Source organism: Rhinopithecus roxellana, chromosome 9, assembly GCF_007565055.1.
Source record: "Rhinopithecus roxellana isolate Shanxi Qingling chromosome 9, ASM756505v1, whole genome shotgun sequence".
NCBI classification, from domain to species: domain Eukaryota; kingdom Metazoa; phylum Chordata; class Mammalia; order Primates; family Cercopithecidae; genus Rhinopithecus; species Rhinopithecus roxellana.
The window spans coordinates 88,851,242-88,864,047 of NC_044557.1; positions in this window are offsets into that span (position 1 = coordinate 88,851,242).

A 12,806-nucleotide genomic window follows, 5' to 3' on the forward strand; every position below is an offset into this window, starting at 1 on the left:
ACAAGACAGCATATTCTCCTCATCTTTGAATTAAAAGTTAAAAAGGAAACATCCCTTATGATGCCTAATACTTGTTTTTTTTCCACCTAAATTATATAAATAAGTCCAAAGTTGTTTCATAGTAGTCTAGGTATCCTGAGAGCTGAGACTATTGTGAAAAATAATTGCTTCTTCTGACAACTCCTCCTAGTCTGAGTTCCTGAGGTCTGAGTTGCTCTGGGCAGAAGCCTGGGGCACGGAAGACATGGCTTCCTACACTTCCTCTAAGATGGAAATCCTGTATCCAAAGAAAGCAAACCTGAAGGTAAAATGTGCATAGACTCGTTCATCAAATGTTTGAAATTAAACTGCCAAAGTGAAGAAACTGAGAAGGAAAAAGATATCTTGAGAGAATCTAGCAATACAAAAGTCAACACACAATTCAACAAGCCAAGATCAGAAAGAGGCAGAAGCACAGCATGAAGACATGTATTCTCTGTGGAAGCCTGGGATTTGAAGTCAGGAAAAAGTGTGGAAATCTGAATTCTGCCTCTTATTATACCTGTTTCCCTGGAAAGGATACTGCACTCTCTAACCCTCACTTTCACCCCTGTAATTGAATTTTCTAACATCAGGTGAGTACTTAATCTTGAAACCAAGATTCAAAATACTTGAAAGTATTTCAAAGTATTTTACATCTGTATTCTTACTTAAATGTTGCAACAAATCTATTTAATCACTATTACTTTATCTCAGATTTGCATGTGAGATGCTTGAAAACAGAGATAACAAGTTTATTGCTAAAGGTCACATGGTTACTGAACGGTGAATTCAGTACTCAGATTCAGACCTCTGATTCCAGAGCCCAGTTTCTTAACATACCTCTGGATGAATCAGTGAAAAATGGCAAATAATAAATGATAGTAGTAGTCACAGCTGCTAAAAAATATTGTTTCCCCATTTTTAGAAATTAAATTTTGGTATTTATTAAAACGTTTTTCATGTTTTCATCATTATATTTATGTTTGTTATTATACACGAGTATGTAGAGCATATTTATAATAGTATTTTCCATAAACCTCATCATCTCTGCCTTCTGCTTTCTAGGTCACCTTTTCTTCATTCTTTTACTATCTAGTAACTTAATTGGATGTAGGGCATCATACATTTTACGTTGTGAAGCATTTTGTTGCATTCTTTAAAGATTCTTGAACTTTTACTGGCAGGAGGTCAAGTTACTTGTGTATTAGTTTGATCCTTTTGAGTTTTGCTTTTGAGCTGTTTTAAGGAAAATAAAAATTAGCCTTTATTTTAGAGCTTTATAAGCCCCACTAAGGAGGTTATGTTGGCTTGCTACTGAAAGTCCTATGGATTCAACAGGGTGTCTCTTCTCCAGGTGAGAGAAATTCAAATCATTTCCAGGCTTGTGTGAACCCTGGGTTTTGTGCATCTTACAGCTCACTATTCCATGTGAATTGGGTAATCAAGTACCTAAATTATTGCTCTTTGGTAATTGCTTTTTTCTTTGGAATTTGTTCTTGTTCATATTTATGGGTTTTCTTTCTTTCTATGGGGGGACAGATTAGTGTTTAGACGAAGACTTAAGAGTTCGTTGCAGAATTAACAGGTTTTAGTGTCCTGGTCTCCTCAAACTTCCATCTTTGACTTCAACTCAGCAAGGTGGCTGGAGTCTGGGTTTTCCTTCTGTGCTGGAATTTGTGGATTACCCCTGGGTCCAGAAAGCAGGGGTGCTGTTTGGGCCCTCCATTCTTATTTTGCTTTCTCAGACAAGACAGTCTTGTGCTGCTTGCTATCCAATGTCACACACACACAAAAGGTTGTTTCTTGTAATTTGTCCTATTTTCTATTTGTGCTTGACAAGAGTGAAAATCCACACTATTTTATACTTTCTTAGGTGGAAGCAGAAACCCGTTAATATTATTACAAATTTCTCATGAAACAGTACTTGGATTATCTTTCTAGAGTATGTTAAACCCCTTAGGCAAAGGGAGGGTAAAAACAAATAGTAGTTGTACTACCCAGTCTGAAGAGGTTAAAGTAGACAAGGAAGACTTCTTGGAAGAAGTGGGGCCTGAGCTGGGTCTCAAAAGCCAGATGAGTTTTCAGATATCAACACTCCTTTAGTGCAATTAGCATGGCAAGTTTAAAGAGAACATAAATGAATGATTGGAATTGCTTGACTTAATGAAGCCTTAATAATAACCCTAATTCAGTTTATTAAGCATCTATCACTCATAGATGAATAGCTAATGCCTTTTCTAATAAAACAGTCGCAATAAAATAAAGGAAGCCATAACATATATTATTTTTATTCTTTTAATCACATACTTTCTAAGTGGGGATACTGAAGCCATTGGAATAGCTCTACAAAATGTACTTTTTCTTTTTTAATTTCAAAATTTAATTTACTTGATGATACATCAGGAACAATTAGGTGCTGTTTTCTTGTCCTACTGATAATTAAATGGAAAAAGATTCCAATTTCAACTCCATATATTATGCTCTGGAAAGTGACTCTTCTTATCATTGGAGAAAACTAAGCAAATGAACTGGATCTTAATAGCCCCACCTAAAAACAACAACAACAAAAAAAAACTTCTTTCTTTTGGGGGCTCTCAGATTCAGATACCTTCATCTGTGAGTTCAGCCTAATAAAGTAATAACCTCTCTCCATCAATGGATACACATGTAAGTAGAACTTCTTCCAGTTCTACTTACAGAAGTTAAGACATAGTGACATTTTCTAAAAGAAATGCTGAGAGAACAAAAGATGATGTTATCAGAGGAAATTCAAGTGACACTAACTCATTTAATTTCCCAAATAATAGCTTTCTTATCCTACTCTAGCTGAGTATCTGTCAGTCCTTGAGATGTAACACTGCTCACAGCATCCTACCTCACTATCCTGTCTTGCTTTTTTGGTAACTCGAAGACTGCCTCCACATGGCTGCTGCAAACAAGCACCTGCTCAGTCACTTAAAAACGGTGCCTTAGAAGCCTGGCCAACTTAGGGTCAAGACTAAAAGAGGTAAGGGAATTAAATTTGCAGCCACCTGTAACACACCAGGTATTGTGCCATTTTAAAATACAGTATCCCGTTTAGTCTGTAACTAAACTCTGAGGGACTATCTCCATGTTATTGTTGATCAGTGAAATAAGGTGAATTGCCTAAAGCTATATGATTACTGAATGGCAGAGGCTGGGTGTGGTGGCTTGCACCTGTAATCCCAACTACTCAGGAGGCTGAGGCAAGAGAATCGCTTTAACCTGGGAGGCAGAGGTTGCAGTGAGTGGAGATCACACCACTGCACTCCAGCCTGGGTGACAGAGAGAGATTCCATCTTAAAAGAAAAAAAAAAAAAAAAAAAAAGAATGGCAGACCTAGGTTACCGTTTTCCTGATTGACAGGTACCCTCATACACACGCACCCTGCCCAAGGTATAGGCACTAAATCACATTTCTGCCTCAGCATCCCTCCAGTTTCTCTTCAGTTTTTGCTAGACTGAATGTGCCTATTCTTTTGTCACTTATTTCACAAACATTGATTGAGCTCCTACTACAGGTTATGTCTGAGGCTACACACCTCAAGATGCTTTGTAATAAATTCCAGCTTCTGTACTTCAAAATATCACCAACTAGTAGAAAATGTGGGAATGGAAGTAATGAGTTAGTGATTTACCCTAGGGCATAAGAAATGTAAATATTTTGGGAGAAGAAAGTAGAAAACCTACCCAGCCCGATTCAGTGTGTGTGATGGTGGAGACAGACAGACCTCTATGAAAATTGTTGGCAGTGTACCTTAAATAAAAAACAGAGTTTTCCAGACAAGTAGAAAGGGGGAAGGTCTCCAGACAAGATTGATCCATCATGGAGGAAAGATAAACACTGCTAATTCAGAAACTGCCTTTTAGTGTAGGTCAATGATTATATCTGACTTAAAAAGGTGAAGGTCTGTAGTGGGATGGGGGCTAAGGAAGGACGAGGGTTGGGCTGATTTCTGTTTTTTGCTCCATCTGGAATGTTTTCTTTCTTCCTGTGCAATTTGTCTGACCGGCAAGCTTCAACTCAAGTTTCCAGGATCATGTGAAAACCAATAATTCACTTATTTACCCATGTTTCTAATACATATTATAAATGCCTCTGTTTTTGCCTTTATCACCCAGTACAATAATTGTGTGCCTGTCCACCAGCCCCTGGAGACGGTGAGCTTTCTAGGAAAAGAAGGGTTGTGTCCTACTTAGCTCTTACTTCGAGAACTTAGTGTAGTGGCAGTACCAGGCAGAGGATGAGCATTTGATGGCCATTTGCTCAATGTCCTGGTAAATGAATGTAGTGAGAGAAACACAGTGATGTGCTCCGATTTTTCCTTCATACCTATAGAATTTTTTCATATATTTACAGGCTACTAATGTAAATAATGCAACTTTTCCCTAGACCACCCTTTCACCCTATCTTCCCCTATAGTGAGGGTTTTGTTTTTTTTTTATAACATTTGTCCCTTAGTGAATTTGTTTTTGACTAAATCCAATGTTGCTCTTATCTCTCTGAGTTTCTAACCCCTCAAAGTCCATTTGTATTATGTCTTTATTCACTCTGTTGCTTGCTATATATTATAGCTCGGTATAATTTGTGAATTACATTACTATGCTATTTACTCTTGCTTTGAAATCTCATGTAGTATACCTCTTTTTGTGTAGCTTATCACCAAGAGTAAAGTAGGTGCCTAAGAAATTAAATGTTCCAATGTCGTTTAATTTGGAAGGGTTATGAATATAAAGAAAGAAAAAATGAAGGAAGAGGGTTGAATAGATTTTGCAAAAAACAGATGCTTGTAAAATGTGATGTCTCGTGAAAAATCATGCTGGAGGAAAACAGATAAAACGTATGTGCATTGGATGTGTGAAATAATCGGAAAACAGTCATTTAGCAGAGAACAGCAAAAGCATTAATACATAATGCAGAACTTACATTTAACAAAAATAACATATATACTTAGGAAAGTAGATTATTGGAGCTGGAAGCCAATCTGGGGACTATTTAATGTTTCCTTCCATTTTTATTGATGAGGAGAGAAAGCCCAAGAGACTTTGTCAAGGGCATACCCCAAAGAGTTACAAAGAATATTTTAGAAGCCAAGTTTCATTTTCCTAATTAGCTGTTCTTTCCCAGTCTTTTACATATGTAAGACCTTATGGGTTATAAACGAAGGATACCTAGATCTTTTTGAATTTTATGATAACATTATTAAAATAGGGAGGATAGTTATCATTTTCTTTTTCTGACACATTAAAAATCTAAGGCTCAGGGAGGCAGTGATTAGTGGAAGAGCAGGCTTCTAGTTAGTGGTGAGGTCAGATCCCAAACTTTTTTTCTCATTCCAAGGCCAACATTCTTGCAAATATACTGCACTGATCCTGACATGAAATGACTATCCAATTACATTAGAAAGAAACATGACAACGAACTAGACCATCTTCAATCTAAAAACCAAAGAGACACGAAAATAAAGAGACTGAAAAATTTTAGAAACTTGCCAGTGATTGCAGACTGGAGGGTGAACAAACATTAACACTGCATTCAGATAGCCCAGAATTGTAATAACAGCTTTGATGCTTCTGGTCTATATTGACATTGTTGTCAAGACGACCAGCCCCATGTAAAGTAAATTGTCACTTGGGCAGGCCTACTTGTGGTCATTGTAATGGGCTGGAGACGTAAAATGTGATCCAGCCCTTTCCTGCTATTCATCTGCATGAGTAGAATGGCTACCGGGAAGCAGGAGGGTTTGGCTTCTCATATTTCTATGTTAGCATCAGATTCTGGGAATCAGAACACCAGGTCAATAGCATTAAGACATAGATCTGAATCTCTAGAATAGCTACAGAAACAGCTGACAGAAAAGGAGATTCTCAAAGTATACTGAAGAAAAAGTAAGATGGAGTGTATATCAGCATTGATCAGCAATAGGTATTGCTTTGAAATAGTCTTCGCTTTAGGTTGGATGTTTGCACCATTTTACTTTCACAGCACTTCATAAAAATGTGCATTCAATGGAAAATGAACAATAAAAAAAGGTATACACTATTCTTACAGATATAATAGCAACTAAAACAAACATCATGTGTTTTTATATGAAGTATCTCTAGATTTGGATGTAGATTAACTCTGATTGAACCCCACTACCACACAACTACATTGCTAATTATCATGTATGTATATAAAAATTTAGGCAGAAGGCTTTAAACAAGTAAATACTTGATTTGCATTAGAGAATACATGGAAATTCTTAACTGATTTCCTACTGTACTTAATAGCAGTGCTACTTTTGGCTGATCACTTAATTTTTCTGAATCAATTTTCTTAACTTCAAGTGTAATAAACAACATTTGCCTTAATACCCAGAAGGTTGTTATGAGTATTTGCATAATTTCATATGTTAAAGTAGTTTAGAAAATATGAGAGAGTTTTCAAAATGCCCAAAGACAGAGATATACTAGACCACAATTGAGTTAAAATCAAGAGTAACTGTCTCAAGTACTTGATATTTTGGGTGGAAAATAACAGTAGAGATTTCCAATATATACTTCTATGTACTCTAAATGAAGTTGCAGCTGAATTTATGCTTTTGATTTTTTTTTTTTTTTTCCCCAGTTTAAGCAGACTCCAGGCCAGTAACTGCAGAGGATAGGAAAAGACAGGTTGGTTTCAAGGCTCCAGATAATGATATCCAAAAGGGAAAATTGGAGCAAAATAATATGGAGCCAAGGCAGAAATAGTGGTGGAACTTATGGGTCGGTAAGTTTCTCTGGGCCCATGAGCACCCTGGGTGCAATCAATCTATGTGAGCCCCCGCTTACCCTCATAGGGAACAAGATGAACTCTAGTGTTTATCTCAATTACACGGCTGAATGCCTGGGTTGGATCAGGGAGTTCAAAACAGATTAACTGGGGCAGGTACAGGCTACAGATTTACTCTGAGAAGAAATGCAACAGCCAGTTTGGAGAGATAAGCCAATGACCGAAGTGGAAAAATTAAATAATCATCACAAAGTCATGAAAGTGGGAGAAACAAGTGGTCAAGATCAAGATGACCACAGTAGCAGCATGGTGTCCGGGACCTGGAGCAGCATGGGCCTGGATGAGGATGCCCATGTCTGGGGGGTCTGTGCCCTGCTTTGAGAAACTGGCTGCTCAGTGCATTGGCAGTGAGAAAGGTAGAAAAATATCCCCTCTCGAAGATGTCTGCATCTTAATCACTGGAACCTGCAAATATATTACCTTACAGTGCAAAAGGGATTTTGCAGGTGTGATTAAGTTAAAGATTTTGAGATGGGGAGATTATCCTGGATCACCATAGATTACGTCCAATGTAATCACAAAGGTCCTTACAGAGAGAGGCAGGAAAGTCGGTGTCAAAAGGGCAGTGTGGAGATAGAAGCTGAGATTGTAGAGATGCATCCAGGAGCCAAGGAATGTGGAAAACCTCTAGAAGCTGGAAAAGGCAAAAAATAAAATAAAATAAAATGTAATTTTCCCCGGAAGTTTGCAGAAAGAACACAGTCTTGCCGACATGCTGACTATAGCCCTATAAAAATCATTTTGGATATGTGACCTTCAAGAATGTAAGATAATAAATTTGTGTTGTCTTAAGCCATTAACTTTGTGGTAATTTGTTACTGCTGCTCTGGGAGGTGAAAACAGGCAGATAAGTCTATTTTTAGGATTCATGCAGAGTCTAGGAAGGGCTTTTCATGGGTATTTAACAGATTTTTGAGAAAAGGCAAGAAATAACTAATGAGGAAGCGGATTCTAAGGACACGAGAAAATCATTTCTAAGACCACCTTGAAGAATATTTTGACAACCTCAATCTGTATTTTTAATATCCTAAATCCACCATTCTCTGAATAACCTCATTCATTTGAGCATATATAAACTAGCTGTTGACTTATTAATTAACAAAACTAACTTAGATTTTGGTACCCCAAAAATCAGTGGTTCTTTTACTTGTAAATTCAATAAAGTGGGAGTTGCCATTAAATAGAATATTTTTTAACCATAATTAGTATAGGGAAAAAAGTTTTAAAATAGTTTATGTTAAATACAGAATTATTTTCTCTTAGCAGACTTTTTTTTTTAAGAGTGGTTTAGCCAAAAATGTCGTATTTGGAATTTTTGTATTGCTTGTCCCATATAGCTTGTAATAACAAGAGAAAAAAGCATTTTCCAATAATTTGTATTTATTTTTTCTCCACTATGGAGTATATAGAAAGGTTTATTGGGATTTTGTAGTTTTTTACTAACGTTAACCATTTTAAACCTTTTTAAAAGGACTTTCTGACCAGTTCACACATTTTTTTCCTCCTCTCAGAAAACTTTTTCCACTTACAGGAATATTACAGGCCTGGCTATGCACCCTCCCCATGGACAACAGGTACAGGGGCAAATACCTGAGCCAAGGTGGGCTTGAGAATCTCTCTCCTTGAAACGTGACCCCTGACCTGTGGATATACTACCTGCTTATGAGTTGACAAAAAATATCTACGCATATTAAAAGGCTGTGTTGGTGACCTCACTGTAATGCATGCTCTTGTACTTTGCTGGTGGACTTGCAACTTGGAACAAAACTTCCTGAGGACAACTTTGCAACATAAAAAGAACGAAAAATAAAGTAAAAGTCCTTAGCCCAGTAATTTGTCTCCTGATTTAGTAAGAATAAAACATTCAGAGATGTTTACAAAGTTGGTACACAATAATGTTTACAGTAACATTGAAATTTATAAGTGTAAAACATGTGGAAATACTCACAATGCTTAATAAAAAGAGACCATTTTGTTGTAAAGTATGATACTTTCATAAGCTAGCATAAGCCACTAAAATCATGATTTTGTGGTATTCTTTAAGATATTCAAAAGTTTCACAGTATGCCAATAACCAAAACATAAAATTATAATAAGCCATCAATTTGATAAAAAAAAATACATATTTATGGGTAGAAAAAAATGTTTACAGTGATAGTCTGGTAGAATTTAGGTTAATTTTTGTCTTGTTATTTACAATCTTCCATATTGTGCAAACTGGCCACAATTAAGATATATCAATATCCTTTAGTCACACAAGCCAGAAACTAGGACGTGCCTCTTGATTACTTGTCCTCCCTCCCTCAGGCTTCATTTCTAATCAATTTAACTCCTGCTTTACTTTTCAGTCCATTTATTTCTCCCTATATTCACCCCTAACACTCAAACCCAAGCTCCTATTATCTCTCTTCTGTGTCGTATGAACCTCCTGTGTGATCTATCACCAACCTCTCTTGACCCTTTTCAGTTCATTTTGTACACATTGGCCATATGATAACAGTAAAACATAAATTGCATCATGCAAATACCCAATTTAAAAACCTCAATTAGCTTCCCATAAAACTTGGAATAAATACCAAATGTTTGGGTTTACATATAAGGCCCTAGTGATCTGAATCCTGCCTACTTCTCAACTCCATTTCTGACCCCTTCCCCACAGAACCTCGTGCCCTCCTTATTCTTTGATCAATAGGTCTATTATTCTTACAGCCACAGGGCATTTGACTTTTCAGGTCCTTCCAAGAACGGAGACTTTAGCTTCAAATCACATCCTCAGACAATTCTTGCTGGTCTTTCTAAATCCTTCTGGTCCCTCCTCACTTTATAAGCTTGCATGATGCTTCACATTTCTCCCTCATAATGGACAGCACAATTCTAACTAAGTAACCTTGTGTCATGGTTTGGCAAGCCTGTTTTCTCTTCTACACCATAAGCTCTGCGGGTAGCATGTCTATGATTTTTTAAATTTCTTTATCCTCAAATCTAGTTAGTGTTGTACAGAAGGTAGGTTTTCTAACATTTCTATATTCAGTAAATGGATAAAACTTAGAAATACAATTATTACCTCATCTAGCTGAGCCACAGGAAGTCTTATGAGAAACCAAAAAATAATAAGCAGCCTGAGTATCCTGATAGGGTCCTTGGTTCAGACACTTTTTCCATATGTATTATGAAATTTTTTTCTCACTGGTCCCCAACAGTTTCACCAAATGTGATATGAATCTTGGCTTTTGGTAGGTGACTCCTGCTTCACCAATTATTACACAGTGTCTTTGTATAGTCTGTATCTGTATAATCAATGGTGAAGCAGTCGCCAACTTTTCAAAACACTCTACAATTTTCTGTTTATACACAAGAGTTTTCTCTGAGTTCTTCATCCCAGTGATTACACAGAATCTCCTTGTGTTTGCTGGTTCCTAAATTACGTGTTCATTTCCTCATGACAAGGCAAATAGTCTCTTCCTAATTCCTTTGCAATGGTAACTCATTTTTTTACATTTACTTCTTGATCTGTCTTCTGTATTTGGTTTCTCTTACATATAGTATCTTTTGTGTCTCTCATCTTAGCACTCAAAGTGTATCCTACAGATAAGTGATGTGCAAGTTCTGCCCTTTACTGAATAATACCTAAAGAAATAAGCCAAAGAACTCAGGTCCTAGTTTTTAGGATTGTGATTGTTTTTCCAGATATGCCTGGTTTACCTCTTTAATCATCCGCCTTTGATTGGTGACTCACTTATAGACAGGCTGCGTCTGAACTGGTACTGTTCCAGAATACTATTTTTAGTAATTATTTTTTAGATTTATGCAATTGCATATAGCACGGTGGTTTATTTGTACACGACCCTGCTTTTCTTACTGAGATGTAACTCTCAATAGGCAAATATTCTGTCTTATGCATTTCCATAGGCCTTGCAACATCTAGTAGGTGCCTATGCACAGTAAGTATTTAATCCACGTTTACTAGAAAAAAAAAATGGAGGTTGGAGCTCTAGAAGTGACCCTGGATATGCCTTATTCTGTCAATATTAGGTGTGCATCAATGAGGTAGATTGTCAGTGATCAACTATTGCATTTGGAATTTTGTGTGCTAGGTTAGGTAGAAAGTGTTCATTGCATCCTTTGACAATCTCTACATTAAGCTTATAAATTCAGTTTTCATATAACATCTCTGAAGACGCCTGGAAAATAAGATTTCTTTTCCACACTAAGAGAAATATTTATGTGAGTTAAATGACCAGCCTTGCAAAACATGTATTTAAGGGTTAGAAGAATGAGTATAATAAAAGCCAAACTAAATTTTAGTCTACTTAATTTAAGTATCTCTAATTCAACAGCATGACTATTTCATCTTAATGGCACTATCTAGTGTAGTACTGTCATTCTCGTGCCAAAAATTGATTCGATGAACTCTTTGTAAAAATTATGATGACTGGGAAAATATGGTCAAAGTTAATTTCATCAGTCCAGGAAATATGATCTTCTTTCCTAATGGAGTGGAACATAAAAAGAAGAAATAGAGGACCAAGTTACTTGTAATAATTAGGGAGCTGGCCAAGAAACGAGAGTTATGGTTACTTAAAATGCCTTTCCATGGAAGTCTGATCAAAGGAACCCTCAGTAGTATTGAGCCGATAGCAGAGACACAGTTTATTAAGAGGTGAGTGCAAAACAGACTACTTTTTAAAAAAAATTTCAGCTTTGGCAATTTTCTGTTAATGTACTGAGTGTTGTCAATAGAAACCCAATCCCCATGTCTGAACAGGAGTTTTCCCTTTCTCTCTTTAATGAATGAATAGGTGAAAGATCCCTTGGAATCTGAAGTCATTAACAACTTTAGTTTGATTTATATACTCTTTAATTTGCATTCATCAGATATTCTAGAGCATCTGACAGCATTTGAAACAGCAGAGGACTAGACTTGGGGAATATTAACTTTGTATTTCCCCATAATAAATACCTAAAAGTGTAATTCTGATATTTACACAAATAAATATTTAAAAAGCAAAAAAAAAAAAAAAAAAAAAAAAAAAAGAGGGAGAGAGAGAAGCACAAAGTCATATTAAGATTTTGGTGAAGAATTTTATTTCATTGTTAAGATCTGATAGAATTTAGTAAGTTTTACAAAATAAATAAAATTTTCCCTGAGAATTGAAAAATAGATTGCAAATGCACTAGCTCCAGCTTCCCAAATAATTAAAATATTGGAAGGATTTATGAAGTATTAGTATAAATCCTAAAGTAGGAAAATTTAAAAATAAAAATGTCATAAAGCTCAAATTCTAAAGACTGACCTTAGTCTTTACTTATCAGATACAAAATCACTTTTTAAAAAAATTGTAAGCAAAAATTACAGCATTATTAAGGGTCATTTAAATGGATATTATTTCACTATTTGGAAGTAATGTCACTAATTTTTTTTTTTTACATTCACTTATAGAGAATCTAAAATAATATAGTAAGGCATATCACCAACTGTGGTTCTTATACATAACAGTTACTCAAGAAATGATTGCTAAAATGTCTATAGCTATATGGAATATAAAACAATATATCTGTGATTCAGAAGCTCTTTATCGCCTCTCTTACATGGTTAAATTCAGAATCAAACAATAAAGACTGTGATGTATAAATAGCAACAGAAAGAGAGAGAGAGAAAGAGAGTGCAGATGTGAGCACAGGAAAAAAATGGCATTTATATTTTAATTAGTCAATAACATATTCTGGTTATTGATACTGCTTATCATAATATCATGTGTGTTATAGCTTATGTAAGTTACCAAAACTTATATGGTCTGTATAGCATTTAGTTTTCTAACAACTCTTAAGGCAGAAATGGATAATATTATGATCTCAGTTATAGAGATGAAACATCTCACTTTCAGAATATTAAACAACTTCCCAAAGTTACCTAAGTAATACATGAGCTACTTTTATTTTTTTAAACT